Source organism: Carcharodon carcharias, chromosome 4, assembly GCF_017639515.1.
Source record: "Carcharodon carcharias isolate sCarCar2 chromosome 4, sCarCar2.pri, whole genome shotgun sequence".
Classification (NCBI taxonomy): domain Eukaryota; kingdom Metazoa; phylum Chordata; class Chondrichthyes; order Lamniformes; family Lamnidae; genus Carcharodon; species Carcharodon carcharias.
Genome location: NC_054470.1, coordinates 148,056,164 through 148,075,439, shown reverse-complemented (window position 1 = coordinate 148,075,439; position 19,276 = coordinate 148,056,164). Strand labels below are relative to the sequence as shown.

General features: G+C 44.2%; 1 protein-coding gene across 1 annotated transcript in view; it reads right to left on the bottom strand.

Moving 5' to 3' along the window:
- hapln1b (hyaluronan and proteoglycan link protein 1b) overlaps positions 1-18,687 on the bottom strand; it is a 125,990-nt gene extending 107,303 nt beyond the window's left edge. Inside the window, exon 1 of the mRNA XM_041186902.1 lies at positions 18,641-18,687. The gene's annotated coding sequence lies outside the window, so the exon portion shown is untranslated. The remainder of the gene's footprint in view (positions 1-18,640) is intronic.
- Positions 18,688-19,276: the final 589 nt, after the last annotated feature.

Here is a 19,276-nt window from a genome sequence, read left to right as displayed (position 1 = left end):
TCAAAATTGCATCCTGTCACAGTCAGTTAAGAGGTGGGAAAAGGGGGTAACTTATTCCACATTTTCTCCCCTGTCCGTAATAATAGTTGCTGACTTAGGGATGGGCTATGAGTTCTCACAAACCTCACATTGACAGAAGGAAAATGATCTGTGTCGAAGAGTGAAAAAATCCTGCTTTGTCTTTGCTGTTTTTTTACCAGAAGTAATGAGCTTTTTGCTTTCCCATCACATAACTAAGCTTCTTAATGGTGCTTATTTAGTAAAACCTCTGATTCCTGAAAGGCTAAGGGCTCGGGTGAGCATACATGCAGGTAGAGACACCATGGTGAAGGAAGTTGGTTATTGAATCTAGAAGCACCAATCAAGCAAATTGTTGTTTCCTGGATGGTGTGGAGATTCTTGAGTGTTGTTGTGGTTGCACTCACTCACAGAAATTATGATAATTCCATCACACCAGTGATTTGACTCAAATTAGCTTGACACTGGTATTCATGATGCTGTGAGCTTCAGGAGGAAGCTGATAAGAATGATCTGCCTGAGGATGTGGTGGAGGCAGGATCAATTGAGGTTTTCAAAAGGAAATTGGATCATTATTAGAAAAGGAAAAAATTGCAGGGCTACTAGGAAGGGGCAGAGGATTGGCATGAGATGAATTGCTCCTTCAGAGAGCTAGCACAGACTCAGTGGGCCAAATGCCCTCCTTCTCTGTTATAAACATTCTCTGATTCTATGATCCACATAGCACTTTTGGACACTTCAACCTTTTAGGTTCCATGAGGGTTGAGCATGGGAATGTTCATAGTTTCCTATTCCCATTAGGTGCCTGCTTGTCCATCATCATTGCAGTTAAATATTATCGGACTAGTTTTGCTTTAGTCTGTTGCTTCTGGACTTAGATCTTTCTATAGCTTGCTTCTTTTGGTGGCAGTTAGAACCTGGGCAATGCCTAATCTTGACCATTGACAATACCATAAATCATATAATGATCGCCACAAGAACATTTACTCCTCTAAAGTCCCTTGCAGTAAGCTCCCAAAGTCTAATGCATTTCCATCTATTACAAGATTGCATCCTCCCTCTCTCTAGTATGCCACCGGAAATTCCACACACAAAACTGGCATCTACTGTAGTTGCCTTAATGGAAGCGTTATTATATTAATCACCCACCATTGTTTCTGGAGATAAATATCTGCAAACATGGTTTGGAACATTCAGGATTTTGCTTTATTTGATGTTTAATTATGACTTACAACCATACATCAGGGCGGTCAACTTTTGGGGGTCTGTGGCAATTCTTTGAATCTGTTAGTCAGCTTTTGCTAATTTTGTAAATTGATAGGAACCCCAGAACAGGAGTAGGCTATCCAGCCCCTTGAGCCTGTTCTGCCATTCAATTAGATCTTGACTGATCTGTTCCACAACCCCAAATTACCTAGCATAGCTCCATTTCCATTGATATCTTCACCTAAGGAAAAGCTTCAAGTGAACCAGATTCTGCAGATTTTTGGGACTTGTTGATCTAAATGCCGAATGCTCAATGGAACACAAGACACATTAAAACAAACTACCTCCATTGTTAACCCTTTAAACCCTAGTATAATGCTGTGAATCTGTGCTGCAAGCCCTCCAATGCTGATACATTATTTCTGACATGCAGTAATCAGAATTAGGAACATGGGAACAGGATTAGGTCAGTTAGCTGCTCCAGCTTGTATACCATTCAGTGTACAATTCTTGGGTAGTCTGCAACCTAAGTCCATATACCTGCATTTGACCTTAAAACCTCTGATTCTTGGGAAGAATATGTTAGTCTTGGAGTGTTTGCAGTGCAGATTCACAAGACCATGGCCTCGTTTCTCTCTATCCTTATGAAAATCCTCCTTTGTGCCAGCCCTGACATGTGAAAACAAGTAGTGACTGAATGTTGGAAAAGACAAATCCTGGACATTAAAAACGATCTTTAAATATTTATTTAAAAGAAAATTCATGCTCAATAACCCCTGTAGAATTTTGAGAATCCTCCTTAGCTCTATTACTCCCTCCAGCCTTACGATTCTTACGTTACAACAGTGTCTACACTTCAAAAGTATTTAACTGGCTGTAGAGTGCTTTGGGATGTCTTGTGGTCATGAATTGCATGATATCAATGCAAGGTCCCCTTTTTATTTCTTTTCTTACCCTCTGAGAACGCCTCTAACTCTGGTATGCTGTGCATCCCCCTCTTGCTTTGCCCCACCATTAGTGGAAGTGCCTTCATCCTTCTAGGTCCTAAACCTGGAATTCCCTCTCCAAATTTCTCTGGCTCTCCACCTCTTTCTTCTCCCATAAGGTATTCCTTAAAACCTAACTATTTGAGCAAAATTATGTACTTAAGTCACCTTTGGCTCAGTGTCAATTTTTATCTGATATCATGCCTGTGTCTTAACTGTAACCAAATAGATTCAATCTTTGACCCCTCTAGGACACCCTCTCTCTCCAGCACTATAATATTTTCTTAAATCAATACGGCTATCCCACCTCCATTCTTTCCTTCCCTATCTTTTCTGTACACCTTGTATTCAGGAATATTTAATCCACAATCCTATATTTCTTTAAGCCAGGTCTCAATATTAACCAAAGCATAATATTTGCATGTGGCTATCTACACCTGCAGTTTATCAAATTTATTTCCACACTTTGTGCATTTAGGTAAGTTCACTGTAATCCTAATTTAAACTATATTTAGACCTTTTACTTTGACCCCTATCTAATATCTTACTATTTCTTACTCTTATGCCATCCGTTATTCCCAATACTTTGTGGATCTTGTTTCTCCCTTCTAATGCTACATCCTGGCTCCCATCCTATTGGCAAGTCATTCCAAACACTCCCCAAAAGCATTAGCAAACCACCCTAGAAATACAATAGTTCCAGCCCTGTTGAGGTGCAACGTGTCTGACTACATAGGTCTCACCAACCGAGAACCACTTCCAATGTCCCAGGAATGTATAGCCCTTCCTCATGCACCATCTCTCCAGCCACACATTCATCTTCTCCCCTTTTGTATATCTATACTTACCCACTCAGGGCACGGGAGTATCCAGGAATTACTACCTTTGAGGTCCAGCTTGCTAGACTTCTTTCTAACTCCCTAAAATCTGTCCGCAGGACCTCATCCCTCTTTTACCTATGTCATTGGCACCAATATGTACCACAACCTCAGACTGTTCACTCTCTCACCTCAGAGTGCTCTATAAGCCATTCACTGACATCTTTGTCCCTGGCACCAAGGAGATACCATCCTGGAATCACATCTGCAGCCTCAGAAATGCCTGTCTGTTCCCTGAACAATAGATTTGCCCCTCACTATTGCTTTCCCAGTCCTAGTCCTGCCCCCTGTACAGCTGGGCCACACTGTGACCTTGTGGACTTGGCTCTGGCAGCACCCACCCCCCCACCACTCCCCACCCCAGAGGAACCATCAATCCCAACAGTATTCAGAACTGAAAACCGGCTGGAGAGTGAGATGTATTCAGGATACTCCTGGCCCTCCTTGACTGCTTGCACACCCTTAAGCTGCAGAATGAACATCTCACAGTGATGAAACCTAGAGTTTGAGTTCCTCAGCTAACACTACTTCCTGCACATGTGGTTGCTCAGGAGTTTCCACATGGAACAGGATGTACATTCCATGGGTGCCCTGCCATCCCTCTTTTTATTCAACCATTAGCTAAGTTAACAAAAATAATCTTAAGTCTTAAAGAAAAAAAAAACATTCACCAGCTGTTAGCTTAGGCATTTTATTATCTATCCCCCTAACACTTGCCCTCCTTAACCTCTGGGATTTCTGATACAAATTATATTTTCTTTAGTTTTTAACTGGCTATCTTGATCTATAGCAAGACTCCAGCAGTATTGGTGCCAGGATGAGAAGATAAGTGACTTCAGCTTATTCTTTGGCTACAACTGGACAACTGGATAGACAAGAGCAGAACCAGGTAAGGGCAGTCCCTTTAAGCTGGACAGTAGAGGAAGGGTGAAATAAAAACAGAAAATGCTGGAAAATCTCAGCGGTCTGGCTGCATCTGCGAAGAGAGAAAAAGAGTTAACATTTCGAGTCCATGACTCTTCTTCAGAGCTAAAGAGGACCAGGATCAGAAGTCTCAGAGAATGCTATTTGTAAATTTGGTTAGGCCTGTTTTAGTGCCATGGTTGGGGCAAAAATCTTATTGGAGAAGTTAAAACATGGATTTGCAGAAAAAAAGGTCATGGATAAGGGAGGCTTGAGAAGAAAGGGAAGTTGGAGATTCAACAGTAGCTCACAAAGTTAAGGCTGTGGATGTTTAAGAGGGCAACTCCAGGAGCACCCTTTTAACTGCTCTCTCAACCTGTTCATTGCAGGCAGCAGGGTTAAAATTGGGGCTATCAAAACAAAAATGCTGGAAAAACTCAGCAGGTCTGCCAGCATCTGTGGAGAGAGCAACAGAGTTAATGTTTCGAGTCTGTAGGATTCTTCTTCAGAGAGACTGTGGAGAAAAGTCATATGGACTTGAAATGTTAACTCTGTTTCTCTCTCCACAGATGCTGCCAGACATGCGAAGGTTTTCCAGCATTTTCTGTTTTTATTTCAGATTTCCAGCATCCGTAGTACTTTCCTTTTAAAATTGGGGCTGTGTTTTTTAAAATTATTTTTATTCGTTCATGGAATGTGAGTATCAATGCAAAAGCAGCATTTATTGCCCTTTCCTAATTGCCCATGAGAAAGTGGAAGTGAGCTGCCATCTTGAATCCACTGCAGTCCATGTGACATAACTAAACAGACACTGGCATTAGGAGCAGAGTTCCAGATTTTGGACAAAAGAAAGGCAGTGAAAGAAAGGCAATATAGTTACCAAGTCAAGTTGGTGTGTGACCTGAAGAGCAAAGTGGTGGTGTTCCCAACCAGCTCTGCCCTTGTCGTTCGAGGTGGTAGTGGTCACGGATTTGCTATTGAAGAGTCTTGACGAGTTGCTGCAGTGTATCTTCTGGATGTACACACTGCTACCACTGTGCACAAGTGGTGAAGGGAGAGAGTGTATATTTGAGGGGTTGGATGGGGTGTAGATCAAATGGGCTGCTTTGTCTTGAATGGTGTTGAGCTTTTCTAGTGCTGTTGAAGTGGCACTCTTCTAGACTAGTGAAGAGCATTCCATCACGCTTCTGGCTTGTATCTTGCAGATAATGGACAGGCTTTGGGGAGTCAGGAGGTTGAGTTGCTCAGTGTAGGATTCCCAGCCTCTGACCTGCTCTTGTAGCCACAGTAATTATATGGCTGATCCAGTTCAGTTTCTGGTCAATAGTGACTCCCAGGTTGTTGATGGCGGCAGATTCAACAATGGTAATGCCATTGAAAGGGAGATGGTTAGATTCTATCTTGTTGGACATAGTCATTGCTTGGCACTTGTGTGATATGCATGTTACATGCCACTTATCATCCCAACTCTGAATATTATCCAGGTCTTATTGTATATGGCCATGGACTGCTTCAGTATCTGAAGAGTCGAGAATGATATTGATTATTACGCAATCATCAGTGAACATCTTAACTTCTGACCTTATGTTGGAGGAAAGGTCATTGATGAAGCAGCTAAAGAGGTTGGGCTTAGGACACTACGCTGAGGAACTCCTACAGCGATGTCTTGGGACTAGGATGGTTGGCCTCCAACAACAACAATCTTCTTTCCTGGTGCTAGGTGTTTTCCCCCTGGAGCGTTTTCCCCCTGATTCCCGTTGACTTCAATTTTGCTAGTGCTCCTTGGTGCTACACTCGGGCACATGCTGCCTTGATGTCAAGGGCAGTCACACTCACCTCAGCTCTGGAGTTCAGTGTTTCTTGCTCATATTTGGGACAAGGCTCTAGTGAGGTCTAAAGTTGAGTAGCTCTGGCAGAACACAAATTGAGCATCAATGAGCAGGCTATTGCTAAGTGCCGCTTGATAGCACTGCCAACAACACTTCCATTATTTTACTGATGATGAGAGTAGACTGATTGGGCAGTAGGACATCATTGAGGATGGGGACAGTTTTGGAGCCTCCTCCTCTCATTAGTTGTTCAATTATCCACTCCCATTCAAAACTGGATGTGGCAAGAGTACAGAGCTTTGAGCAGATCTATTGGTTATGGGACTGCTTAGCTCTACCTAAAGCATGCTGTTTCAGCTTTTTATCATGCTTGTAGTCTTGTGTTGTAGCTTCACCAGGACAGCATCTTATTTTTAGGTATCCCTGGTTCAACTCCTGACATGCTCTCCTACACTCCTCATTGAACTAGTGAACCAGATGCCAGTCAGGAAGACGTTGAGGGTCGACTGAGCAGACCATGCCTTTGTTTTTTCCTGTGCCTAGGTCAGTACTGGGTGGTCCACTTGGTTTTATTCTTACTGAACTTTTTTTGTGGATGTTTTGGTATAACTGATTAGCTTGCTAAGCCATTTCAGAGGGCACTTGCAAGTCGGTGTCATTGCAATGGGTTTGGAACATGATTCTATTGGTAGGTGGGACTCGTGGAAGGATTGTAGCAAATGACTCATCTGCTGCTTAGATTTAAGGCAGCTCTCAAAACAATAGGGCTTTGGTTACAATCAAACCACACAGACCAGTAAATCCTTAACCTGTGCCAAGTTACAGGATCACAGATGAAGTGACATTACGGGTGGCACAATTTGTCTCTGTGCCTCTGGAATAGAAATTTGGGGTTTGGGCAACATCTGGAGAGGAGAATAAATCAGCTACATTCCTGCATGTTATCCAGTAGCCTTTGCTGGAATGTACATGTAGGCATCTGGTGATGGGTCCAGCTGTGATGCTTCCAACAGCTGGAATTATCTGCCAGCATTCTCAAACATGAGGCTCCACCATGAAGAATGCCACAATGAAAGCTATTTTGTTGCCTGTACAATGATGCCTCAAAAGTGGCTTCCAGGAGATAAAGAAGAAAATTTGGGGTGTTGGGGGGAGGGGAGGTTGGTGGTAGAGGGGTAGGCAGGGGTGTTGGTGGAAGAGGGGTGGTGGAGGGGGCGGAAATAGTTGAAAGAGAAAACAGAATTCTTCATTTTTAAAAATACTCTCTACTTGCAGACTGTATAAGCCTTAATTCTACCTTTTTGCCAACCGTCTTTGATTGCTTTGCAGAAAGACTTAACAATGTAACATTCAGACCACACAAGTACCAGGCAATGGCCATCTTCAACAAGAGAGAATGTAACCACCTCCCCTTGACATTCAATGGCATTACCATCACTGAATCCTCCACCATCACCATCCTGGGGTCACCACTGACCATAAAATTAACTGGACCAGCCATATAAATACTATTGCTACAAGACTAGGTCAAAGCCTTGGAACTCTGCAGCAAGTAGCTCACCGCACGACACCCCAACCCTGTCCATTATCTACAAGGCACAAGCCAGGAGTGTGATGGAATAATCTCCACTGCAAGTTCTCCTCCAAGACACACATCATTCTGGCTTGGTTCACCATCACCTTCTATAGGGCAATTAGTGTTGGGTAATAAATGCTGACCTGGCCAGGGACACCCACATACTGTGAAAGAAAGATAAAAAAAAACCTGCCTGGATGAATGCAGTTCCAAATATACTCAAGAAGCTTAGCACTATTTAGAATAAAGCAGCCCACTTGATTGGCACCCCATCCACCACCTTAAACGCTCACTCCCTCCACCACTGGAGCACAGTGGCAGCAGAGTGTACCATCTATAACTTGCAATGCAACAATTTTCCAAAGTTCCTTTGACAGCACCTTTCAAACCCACAACCTCTATCAACTAGAAAAACAAGGCCAGCAGGGGCATGGGAACACCACACCCCATCCTGATTTGAAGCTCTATCTCCGTTCCTTCATTGTCAGCATGTCAAATCCTGGAACTCACTTCCTAACAGCACTGTGGGTGTACGTACATCACATAAACTGCAGCGGTTCAAGAAGGCCGCTTACCATCACCTTCTCAAGGGCAATTAAAGTTAGGCAATAAATACTGGCCTTACGAACCCCATCCATATCCCCCATGAACAAATAAAAAAAAAACTTGCTTATTTTTTTTAAAGTCCTTGTAATGGCTCAATGTATCTTCCTTCTGGAGTCCTGACTAATGCCACTTGATGGCAGCATCAACTCCATTTAAACATCTGCAACCCTTTAAAAATTCTCACTGCCTGAAGGTTTCTGAATGTTCATTTCACAAGGCGCTCTATTAGACTAATCCCGGCCATTGCAGAATGAAGCCTTTACATGTATACATCAAGTATTTTGCCAAAATTGGAAGTGCAGCCATCAATGTATTATTACGATCACACATTTTAACATCTTGTTTCACATTTTTTTCCATATGGATACTACACGAATTACGTCATGCAAATTTTTGAGCTATTTAACTGTTTATGACCCAGAGCCCTTTTTGGGTTTAGGATGACAATTATTAAGGGATGAATGGCAAAATCTCAGGCTTTGATGACTTAATCTGGTGTTTATACCACTGTTCAAATTAATTTCCAATTAGGACAAATCAGAAATAATGAACGATTAAATCATTCAACTCAAGTAATGAAGTATGTCTGGAAATAATTGATAACTTTGGGACATAGAGAGCGGAATCATCTCAAATTTGTGCTAAGTGTGGTAGTGGGTGTGAAAAAAGTTGTTTTACCCACTGGCCGCAATGGTGGGTTTTCATGCGGTATTGTCCATTTCCCGGCATGTCCCCCCTCATTAACAATGCATTCACGGGAAACACACCCAATCGCTGATGGGCGGGCTCCTATTTGCCTGCCACGCCGTGACCTCAGCGCTTCCTCATTCCAGGCACCATATTTAAAGTGCACCAGAGCGTAGTTTACTTCATGTCTTCAGACAAGGACTGTTCCAGTCGACAGCTGGCCCAGATAGCAAAGAAGACGGCTGTCCCCAAATTTAGTGATGTCCCTTTGGCGCGCCTGCTGGATGCAGTGGAAGGCCGTTGCAATGTCTTCTACACCGGCTCTGGCCTAAGGAGGTCCAGCAAAATCACACTCTCTCCATCTGTTTTCATACAAGAGAAGCTGGCTCACAATAGCAGGGAGAGGTCCCAGACTGGGGGTGGACTGGCCCACATTAGACGCCTCACTCATTTTGAGGAGCGCACTGACTGTGAGGCCATGGACCGTGCCTGCAGTGACGGTAAGGTCGGTGGCGAACACTCATGTGAGGATCCTGCACCACATCATCCTCCTCTCAGCGCAAATATGAGTCCTCTCTCTCCTGCTTTTGCCTGTGCTACCATGCACTAATTATCTCTTTGGTTCACAGGGAGCTCTGCCAAGCGACTGACACCCTCAGCCAGATAGTCCCTCAGCTCCATCCACGTCCTCACCTACAGTGAAAAGGATACCTCCTCCATTGAAGAGCTGGAAATAAGCAGCCTGGAAGACCCGACACAGTGCTCACCCACACCCTGCACCAATGAAGAGACACACACCTTGGTGAGACCTAGATCTAGGGCGTACCAATCTATCAGTCACCGCAAAGACACGTGTCTGCAGCAGAAGGAGGCAAGTTCAGCCGAGCTCCTCAGCACTCAGAGGACTGCTAGGGAACAGGAATCTGTGAGGTCCGAGTCAGATGACGAGCCTCTGGATTTGGCCTTCCAACTGATTGTGGAGAGCCAGCAGAAGGTGGGGAACATCACACAGAGCTGTTGGGAGCCCTCAACAGAGTAGGACATGAGTCGGAGGACTGCGTCTGCCCTCTCTCTGATGAAGTGCTGCCCACATGTGCATGCATGGGCATCTCCTTGGGAAGGATGGCGGACGCTATGGAGACCCTGGTCAGCAGAATGCGGAGATGCGCACAGACCTGTACTCCATCATGGTAGCCATGGGTGAGTCCCTGCAGTGGCAATGCAAGAGGGAACTGGACACCTTGACTTCCCCCAGGTGCTCCTTCCTCTTAAGGGGTCAAGCCAGGCCTTGGGGCACCCAAAGAGAGGAGGAGCGGCAGCTGGACAGCCCTGGGTCATCTACTCGGGAATCTCAGAGGTTGTCTGCTTCTTTTGAGTCCCTTTTGCCTGTGACCCCGTCAGCCTCGTCCTCTGTCACTGCAGAGGGAGCAGCTGGCCCACAGGAGGACAGCCAAAGCATGCCGGGGCCCTCAAGGCCTCAGTTCTCCAGAGGACCCACACCAAGAATCAGGGGTAACAGGACCAACTACTGCATAGACTGTATCCACCACTGCTGCAGATGTCAGGGCAGCATCTAGAAGATGTGGTGGGCCTAGAAAAGGCAAGCATTTCTGAACACATTTTGTCACTTTACAATCTGAAAATATATTCACTTTCACTGAATAATGTGTAATGGTGCCTTTCAGCTTCATTGACAATTTCGTGAGTCCTTCCACTGCATCCCTGCACCCCTCCCACCCCCCACTAGCAGTTCATCTGCATGCAGCTGGACCGTGAGTGATTCTGGAGGGAGAAGTGTGTGTGCGGCAGGACCTTTTGGAGCCTCGTGCAAACACTCTCCCATGCACTTGGATCCTCATCTATAACATTAATCTCACTGTGCCAAGCATTTCAATGCTGCCTGCTGGGGTTCCCTTTCAGTTGTCCATCTGAGCTGACCTGCATCTCAGCCCATTCACTGATTGCACTCCCATGCAGCTTCTGTACTTATCCAACATGAGGCTCCGCTCACTTTCAATTTTGACAAGCATGGTCATGGTCCAGCATATCGTCAGCCCCCTGCCCTTTCCCCTCCACCACTCATCCATGTCCTTTTCCTCATCACTGAAGGCCACTCTGCATCACGTTTCACCTCTCCACCATCACCTACCAACACAAACCCTTTTCTTTCCAGGATGTCCAGGTGAACGTGCATGTTCCCTAGCTTCCTGAGAATCCCACCCCCCCTCATCCACATTAACCTCCCGACCTCCTCCTTAACCATCCCATCTGCCTCCAGGTCCACTCCAACCACCATCACTGTCCCTTCTACCACTACCGATGCACCCTCACCCTCCCACCCTTCCACTACCTCTGCCCCTCTCACACTCACCATTCCCTCTTACCATGCCCACCCTCAGTTCGTTACCCAGGAGGCAATCATTGACTCCACAGACCCCTCCCTTGCACGTTCACCTGAACACCTCCCCCCGACTTACGCCCTTCTCCCCCGGACACCTTCGCCCCTCCTCCCTCCTTCTCCCTCCCTTACATCTTCCTACCCCCTTACACCTAATTCTCCATTTGCTTCATTCTCCCCCATTACAGTCTCCTCCTCCTGTACTCCCTTCTCCCACCTCCCAACCTCACCCTCCAACACCTTCATTCCCCCTCGACCTCACCCCCACCAACACCTTCACCCCCCACAACCTCACCCACTCAATACCGTCACACCTCCCCCCGCCACAACCTCACCCCCTCTGATACACCTTTCTCTCCCAGTGAAAGCCACACCTTCCTCTCCAACACTGCATCCCACCGCACCGTCCCCCCCACCCCGGTACAACTTCCTTTCCCACTCACAGCTGAACCTTCCTCTCCCCCCTCCTCACTGATCATCCGTAGCAGCCCATGACCAAGATTGTGATGTTCCAAAACAGACCTACGACATAAACGGAGACTTCCCACTTTCCATGAGCTGCTTCATGGCGAAGCCATGTCCATGAGAATCCACCCAGCATGCGATTCACGTGTTCCTCCAGGGTCCAGTAGCTGTAGGGCTCCAGCATCTTCTGCTACTCGGATGTCTGTGATGTGAGCAGGGCCCTAACAGCGACTTCTGCATGTCACACTTGTCAAGACGTGGTCTGAGCAGGCATGTTTTCCCACCAGCTAACAGTAAACCAGGCGTGGGGTTGATTCCAGTCGGGCTTTACTTTGCATCCCATTATCGGGATGCAAATTGGGTTCACACTGGCCTCCAGGGGGATTCACATCATGCCATAGCCGACACCACTGGATGATCCTGCTCTACTTTCACGCCAGCGTGAAACCGATTTTTTGCCTTCTCACCATATTTTTCCCCACCTGTCCGCCATGATGCCTAATGCCAATGGGGCTAGAAAATTCCAGGCACAGTTTTTCAATGAATCACACAAACTGTGTTCTACTCTGCAACTAGTGCCTGTAATTGTGCTTTTGTATTGTTACTTGACAACCACCATTAATAATTTAAATATCAGACAGAGCATGTAGATAAATAGTGAAGCTTGTTATACAATATTACACATAAACACTGTTATGATCCCAGCCGATGTTACCACTGGACAAGCCAGATCCCTGGGTGGAACCCAGCTTGATAGATCCTAACTTTTATTTTTTGTTTAGAAACTTGGAGGGCAGCTACTGAACAGGGCCACAGGAGTCAGCTGATGAACTTTTAACAAAAGAATAAAACACCTATTAAACAAGAAAAGATGAGCTATATTACAATATTCCTTCTCCCACAACTGTACATTTACAGATACATATACAGATTTGTAAGGATAACACAAGTTACAAAAGCTATCTTCTATGCTTGTGTTCACAATAAGTACACGGTCCCTGTAAAACAAAAGGCGACCTGTAGTCAGGCACACCAAGCTCTGAAATCAAATGACAGATGCCACCCCAAGAAGATGCTATGGATCCCTCATCAACTCCCCCCAGATGCTTGTCACACTGTGAACCAACAGGTCTTTCATAACAGGGTTTCCAATCTCCAATTTTGAAGAACCCACTTTGGAATCTTCTCCCAAATGACACTTTCTCTTGGACGCCTTCTACAAGATTCCATTTCCAGGGTTTTGAACTCTCCTTCCAATGTTCCTCTCCCATGGATCACCACATGCATTCAAGCTTTGCCTTCCAAAAATTCTCTGTCAGACACTCACCTGTGCCAAAAGAACACCACTGCTTCACATACCTATAGTAAGAAGCCACCAACTTTGGCTGTCTCCTTGGATCTTCTGGCTTCTCACAAGCCTATTTTACCTTGAGTCTGCTTCCTGTAGCTTCTCTCTCTAAACTTGGAGCCTTCCCCTCTGCTCCTTGATTTTACTTCCACTGAACAGGATCTTGTTCCAAATTCCTGTCCTTGTCCTTTGGCTTAACTTAAAGGGCTTCTTGGGGTCTTCCTCTGTTCCCTTTACGACATACTTCCTGAAGTTTCCTCTCCCAGGCGACTGCTGACAACTTGGTATCTCCCTCGAGATCCAGAACTCACTCGACATTCACTGTTACTTTAACTTTCAAGCGACTCATCTAAGGTTAAAATTTTTAGTTCAGTTGGCAGGCGTGCGCCTGACCCGACTGAACGTAAAATGACATGTGATGGCGTCGGGCAAGCGTCCCAACGTCACTGCGCATTCGCGAGATATTTTGGTCAGGGGGCGTCTGCCAGAGTCGGCAGCGTGCCCGCCGGCTATTAAAAGGCCTATAAAGGCCGCTAAAAAGTTAATTAAAAGAAATTTTTTGCTGCCTGTCCAAACTTATGTTTGGCGGGCAGGCAAATGTTTTTGGAAACCTCATCCACGGGTGGGATGAGGCTTCCAAAAGCAAATAGAAACAAAATAAAAATGTTATTTTTTCATTAATAACATGTCCCTGCTCATGTGACAGAGTCACATGAGGGGGCATGTTTTATAACATTTATAAAATCTTTATTGTTTTTTTAAAAAATCTGTTCATCTCCCTGAGGCAGCTCTGTGCCTTGAAGATTTGCAGATGGCACTCGCATGCATGCCCGAAGTTTGGGCTTAGCCCGCTCGCATTCCCCCCCTGCCCACACAGGCAGCGCTGAGCACGGCCACTTGCATTTCACGCTGAGCTGGCCTCAATTGGCTTGCCAGTGTGAAATTGTCTTCCGGCCCCAATCGCAGGCAGTGGTCGGCATCCCAATCGCCCCCGCTGAGCCCACCCAACATGGGTGAAATTCTGCCCTAAGATTCTTAGACCTATTTTCCTCAGCAACCTGCTAGTATGTCCAGCTGGAGAGACTCAAACTGCTTCCTCCACCTTATAGCATAATCACCAACTGAACTGAAACTGCTTTGGTTTCTCTGTGTCTGTGGGTCCCTATCCTGGACTCCTGTTGATCGGCAACAGCACAGTTTTTTTCCACCTTGTATTTGTTTTAGCTTCCCTTCAAGAGTCATAAAACCTCATTAACATGCAGGCATCTTTTAAAGTGAAATTAAAGATCAAGTTCCACCCTTTCTTAACACACAAATACAGAAACACAAATTAAACTTAAACTTAAAGCTAAAACTCATTCCTAACACCCATAAATACAAATATAACTTAGTTAAACTATCTCTGGTTCCTAACAATACACTTATGTATTTAATGTGCTGCCAGGGTTGGTGCAATGGCGCAAATAGAAATTTGGACAATATTAAACTGTTACCTCTGCTTTTAAAACAAGTCAAAGATGTAAAACAAGATATGACCATACCATCTCGAAATATTGCAAGAACCTTGCAGGAAAGATAGATTAGGTTCAAAATCTTTTTCAGCACGTGGTAAATTAGCATTTATATCTACAGCAGCTAAATGTCAGAAATAAAAGTTGTTTCATGTTTGTGTTGCACTTTAGCTGTGAACTCAAATACTGGCGACGTGTAAGGTATTTAAAAAAATTAATTTAAGATCAACAAGAAGTTCAACCTAAATTGATTGTTCTGTCATTTTGAAACATTTTGTAACATTTCCAGTTGTAGGTCTAATACGGAACAGTACAATACATTGGAATAAAATCATAGAATGGTTATAGAACAGAAGGAAGCCATTCAACCCATTGTGGCTGTGCTGGTCCTCTTCAGGAGCAATTCATGTAATGCATCAAGTGGTTCTTCCTGCAATTGGCATGTTCTTTACCGCATGGTTTTTGTATATGAGGCAACATCTACCAAATACATATGGGATACATACAAAGAACTGCAGATTTCCCGAGTAGCTTCTCTTTTTATGGGATTTGGAGTACTTTTCCTCCTCCTATGGGTCGGGATCTATGCATGAGGACAGCTGGGAGTGTGCAGGGAAGAAATATGTGGGACCATTTCAGCAGGAGGTGCTGTTTCCGCACTGACTTCACCGTAATCCCAATGTCACCAGCTATTAGAGAAGCGGCAGCTCTTCAAGAACCACTGAGTAGCACCTGAGCTTTTTACAGAATATGTTCTTATAAAACCAAAAGATAAAAGCTTTAAAAAAAACATGGGTTAATGCAGAAGCAGCTGACAATGCGATAATAAGGAAAGCCTTCTTGTAACATGGAAACCTTGCCATCTGAAAATGAAATTACCATATCAATGTAAAGGTAGTCACAGAAATAGAAAGTACTCTGTCATCCTTCTGATTTTAATATCATGATTTCAAATTATAATTGTTCAAAATTTTCTGCTTTTAATTCAATGGGGTAGAGTTTTAGAATGTGATTTTTTTCAAAAATTGTTTCAAAAATATTCTTTGATTATATTTAAGCATGGCAGCTTGGTGCATTTTGATTAATACAGTTGAAAATGGGTTTATCACAAAAAAATAAGCAGTTTTAATTCCAGTATCTAGTTCACCACCTTTGAGCAGCCTATTTTAAATAATTTGAATGACTTCAAAAAAAGCTGTATAGAATCATCGCTCTAAGTTAAAAATAAACAATTTTTTAAAAAGGTGCTTATTAGTGCTCCACGAAAAGAACCCCAGAATTTTTAGAGTTTTCTCAATGACCTGCAAATGAAGCAATCAGTGAACTCTCTTTGCTGTGATTAATTTAATGTGGAAGTGGGACCAGTTTTATGTACCATGCTAACTTGCTGTGCAACATTTTGCAGAAACGTGATTCATGCTGGATGTAATTTGTGCTTGAAATTTCATGATCCTTTTTGCTGGTTTAGTTGGTTTAGGACAGATTGCATCGAAAGCAATAGTGCAACCTAACTTAAACTCCAGGCCCTAGTATGGTAGCTGTACAGGAATTAACATCATTCTTGGCTCACCAGTTTGCTCTACATTATTTGATGCTGATGTATGGTGTTCTGTTCGGACAGTAGTTAGTGCTCTGTGCTGGGATCACAGTGACTTTCATTCGAATCCAAATCATGGCATAGAATGTCTTGGCTTCCAAAAGGGAATTGTATATGTACATGAAAAAGGAAAGAAAAGCAATGCAAGTCTATAGGGTGAGAGCAAGGGAGTTGGACTAATTGGTGAGCTCTTTCAAAGAGCTGACACAGATATGATGGGTCAAATGGGCTTCTTCTGTTCTGTAAGAATTTATTACTCCATCTTATAGTATACTACCTTTATACAATACCCTGGGTGGAATCAGAGAGCAAGGCACCCTACAACACTTTGCAGGGCCGCTTTTAAGGACATTTACCAGAGCTACTGACCAGATTGTCCAGATACTGGAATCCAGCTGAATCACATTAAAGACTTGAGTTTGGCAAAGAGTATATTTATGTTCCAGCTACTTAGTTCAAATTACAAATATTCTATTATTTAAAAATATGTTCTTCTAGAGGTTGTGTATGCCAAAGGTGACTGCACGTGTTGGCATGATATTATTCAACATGAGAGCACATGTTATGCTTGGATCCATATTTTACACTCAAGTGTTATGTCTGGAACACAGATTCTGGATGCTACTGGGGCATGATTGGATACACTCGAAATTTGGGTTCTGAACGTCCATATATTTACTGCAGTCAACTGCATGCAGCAGAGGAGCAACCCGTGACACCTTCGATGACTGGCAGTTTTGGGAGAGTCCCGGTGTAATTGTCCATGGATATATTGGAATGACTTTTTTCAAATGCATTGTCTCCATTAACGTTTTACACAGCACAATTTGAAAGAACGAGAATGATAGTTCAAACCATACCCCAATACATTTTTAAATCGAGGCTGCATCAGGATACGACTGTATAACGTATCGGTTAACATTTGGGGGAACAACATTCACCAATGACGATCAGCCGGTTTTATAAACTTTGTTTCAATGACCAGTAGGTGGCGCAGAGCTACCATGGAAAGTCTTCTCACACCGTCATGTATACACACACAACCTCCCATTCATTCTAACAAAGGAGCGCATTATTAATTTACTGGATTTCCTCACACTTTATGCACAATAGTTCGTTTAGCAGCTGCGTCCCCCTACTCTTAAAATTGTACTGTACCAATAACTTCACCAAATTAGCAGTTTTGTCTTTTCAGGTTTGCAAGGATAACCATAAGTGAGAAGATATTTGAACGCAGATCGATCGCACTTGCTTAAGAGCATTTCGTTAAATGTTTAAGGTTTTTTATTGTTTGGTCAGGAGAGAATCGGGAGTGTCACTGATGTGTTAGAACAGTTAACATTAGCGACCACGCCTCCGTTAACTGTGAAAGCGCAGTGTTTTCTAGAGGCGTTTGACTGAGAAGAGAGATCTGGAAAATGATCAGTTTTCGCCCAATGGACCAACTCCAAGCTTTCAGAGCTCTTGGCTCGGAATCTGAGGCGACAGATGAAAATGAATCAGCTCTGCTTGACAAGCCTCATGGCATATCACATCTTGCACCCAGTGTCCTACCCAATGAAGTGCGGATTCTGAACCAGTAACGCTCTACATGCAAAATACGTCAGTCAAAAAAAGATGGGCTAATTTCTAATTTTGGGAAGCCCGCAAAAATACGGATGGGGCTGCTTTAAAGCGAGGAATCCAATAACAAAATCCACATGGCGCAAACATTCTGCTATTGCAGCCAATCACACCATTAAACTATAGCTTCCCTACAAACGTTTCCTAGTTGCTGATAGCCTGAAATCTGCCCGCCTGTGTCTAAAGTTAATGCGCACGGCCGATCCCGTTCTGAAGTACGACCTGAACAGAATGGGAACAGTAAAAAAAACAAAGCCGAGCGGACAGCAGAAGACACAAACACAAGCGCTGAACGTCAATTTCAATTTTTTTTTTGGCTGACGTATTTTGCATGTAGATCGTTAATGTTATAGAATCTGTACTTCCCACAAGAACGCTGGGAAGGATACTAAGTGCAAGTTTGCTGGCGTTATCGATGTGACAAGCCGTCAAGCACAGCCGAATCATTTTCATCTGTCGCCTCAGATTCGGAGCCAAGAGCTCTGAAAGTTTGGAGTTGGTCCACTGGGCGAAAACTGATCTTTTTCCAGTCACCTCGGTGCAGAACGCGCGAGGAGTTAGCTTTTCAATGCAGGAGATGAGCCACTCTTGCAAATAAAAATTGCTTTACAAGTCTCAATCAACTCTCTTGAATTATTATCTGAAGGGAGAGGGGAGACAGTGAGGCGTTCGCAGTCATCTGGATGAACCACAAGTTGGCATTTCAGTGCCCTAGTGCACTCTGTAACTCAAGAGCCAGGCAATATCACCTCTCCCCCCCTGTCAACAGAATATCATCCCTCTTTTTCCCTTCAGACCTGTTCTGTTGCAAACCGCTCACACTTCTCATAACACATTGATCACACTTACGTGACGGCTATCGCGGAGTTTCAATCCTGTCAAAAAGTATTTGTTTCTCTCTAAAAGAACACTTTTCCAAGTTGCAGCTAAACTTTCTGTGTCGCTCCGACCTTGTCTGTGTCAGTCTCTGCTTCCTAATTGAGTGAGGTACAGACTGGGATGAGCTCACCTTGCTGGCCTCTTGTGTTACTGCTGAATGTCCGCTTGTTGCTCTGGCTGGTGCTGATTTTGGTCCATTAAGGAGGAAAACTCTTTTCCCACCAGGAGGAAATAGCCACCACGTCATAAAATAGTTACGCACGCCTGTCAGACCCAGGAATAATCGGGAAACTAACGGACAAAGTTTCAAATTGCCAGAAACTACTGGCGGGAAATATGGTGCGATACCTGATTTTAATGCAATTCTCGTCTCCAGCTAAGTAACATCAAGTGAAAGGAGATTGCTTTTGGGGGAAGTAATGGGCAAGCTCAAGAAAGGAAGGTCTTCAGAGATAGCCAGAGACAGATATACTAACGAACACAGGCGTGTTTTATGAGCTGAAACGTGGTTTCTTCAGTGACTGTTTCCACCCCCCCCCCCAGCCTGTTTATTCTGAACTGGTTCCACACACTGACAACGGGCGGGGTTGTGTGGCTGCGATGATTAACTCAGGATACCCTGTCACAGTGTGTGGGCTGTCAGGCTTTTTTTTATTTACCCAGGATGTAACTGGGCTCCTATGTTTAACAGCATGACCGTTTAATGCAATGTTCCCACCAAAAAAACATCGGAGAACATACATACATTAACAGTCAGGGCTAATAA